General features: G+C 41.2%; 1 non-coding gene across 1 annotated transcript; it reads right to left on the reverse strand.

Annotated features, from left to right (window-relative positions):
- Positions 1-1,198: 1,198 nt before the first annotated feature.
- On the reverse strand, positions 1,199-1,305 carry LOC118006839. Its single transcript, XR_004678206.1, has one exon. It is a non-coding gene; the product is annotated as a U6 spliceosomal RNA (small nuclear RNA).
- Between the last annotated feature and the right edge of the window lie 260 nt (positions 1,306-1,565).

Raw genomic sequence — 1,565 nt, forward strand, 5'->3', positions numbered from 1 at the left:
TATGGTGAGCACTGTGAATTGTGTAAGACTGATGAATCACAGCCCCATACCTCTGAAACAAATAATACATTATATGTTAAACAAAAAAAAAAAAAAGAAGAAGAAGAAGAAGAAGAAGATAGTAGGAAGGGGAAAAAAAGGGGGGAGAAATCAGAGGGGGAGACGAACCATGAGAGACTATGGACTCTGAGAAACAAACTGAGGGTTCTAGAGGGGAGGGGGGTGGAGGGATGGGTTAGCCTGGTGATGGGTATTAAAGAGGGCATGTATAAATGGAGCACTGGGTGTTATTCGCAAACAGTGAATGATGAAACACTACATCAAAAACTAATGATGTAATGTATGGTGATTAACATAACATAATAAAATAAAATTTTAAAAAAATGCGAACGTAGTCAATCACTCTATTCATATTACCTACAAGGAAAAGGAAAACCAACCTAAAACTAACGTTTTCCTCATACGTAGTCAAAAAGAGAACAATACATGATACTCAACAGTATTTGTATATTAATAGATTTCACAGAGCTATTTGCTACAGCGGCTCTTAGCATGGGCCCATGATGACATGATGCCAAATTACATTTAATAAAAGCGGTTTTACAAGAGAACAAACCATATGGCCCAGCTGTGTGGGTTTTTGCTCATGTGGTTTATTCCAAGGATGGATATTTTTATATTTCGAGTAACACTTGAACTGTATATTTCACTCAGGCAATCCTTTGCAAATTTTGGTCGTCTAACCAAGTATCTGATGAGTATTAAGCAGCAGTGGGTTCAAGGTTATAATCCTTGGTCAGCACTAAGGGTGCAGATCGATCAATCTGCCGATTAAGTAGTGGAAGTGCCGAACTCCCTCTGGGGATGGAAAGGATGCAGATGAAAGGGAGCCTGAAATCTTAGCTGTTTTAGAAAATTGTGGCAAAATACACATAACATTGACCATATTAACCAATGTTAGTGTACAGTTCAGTGGCAGCAGGTCCATTGGTTTGTGGTGTTACCATCACCACCACCCTCCACGAAACTCCCCATCTTGCCGGAGGGATCCTCAGCAGCCATCACACAAGAACTACCCAGATCCCACTCTCCCAGCCTAACCATCCTCCTCCTATCTGTCTGGATGAATTGGACTACTCCAGGTAGAAAGTGGAATCATAGAGTATAAAAACATGAAACAAGTGGAATCAAACAGTATAAAAACATGGAACACTTCACAACTTTGCATGCGCTCCTTGTAAGGGCGTCATGCTACTCTTCGCTGTATGGTTCCTATTTCAGTCAATGTGCCGTTGACGTGAGCATGTCAGCTGGTTTTTGAGGGGAGGACAGGACGTCATATGAAGTTAGGGTGGTCTAATGTTGTTTTCTGTGTTGCTGAAGACGGAGGTGAGGAGGGATGGTGGAAGATGCAAGGTTAAAGAGGAAGGAAGAAGCCAGAAGCCCACGGGCTTGATAAGGTCTGTTTAAGAGCTTGAACTTACATGCTGTGAAAGGGAATGGAGAATTAGTTCGTATTTGAGAAAAATTAATTCCAGAAAAATAAAGGGAGGCCTGGAAGAAGA

The sequence above is a fragment of the Mirounga leonina genome, unplaced genomic scaffold (genome assembly GCF_011800145.1).
Source record: "Mirounga leonina isolate KUSES-001 unplaced genomic scaffold, KU_Mleo_1.0 Mir_99, whole genome shotgun sequence".
Classification (NCBI taxonomy): domain Eukaryota; kingdom Metazoa; phylum Chordata; class Mammalia; order Carnivora; family Phocidae; genus Mirounga; species Mirounga leonina.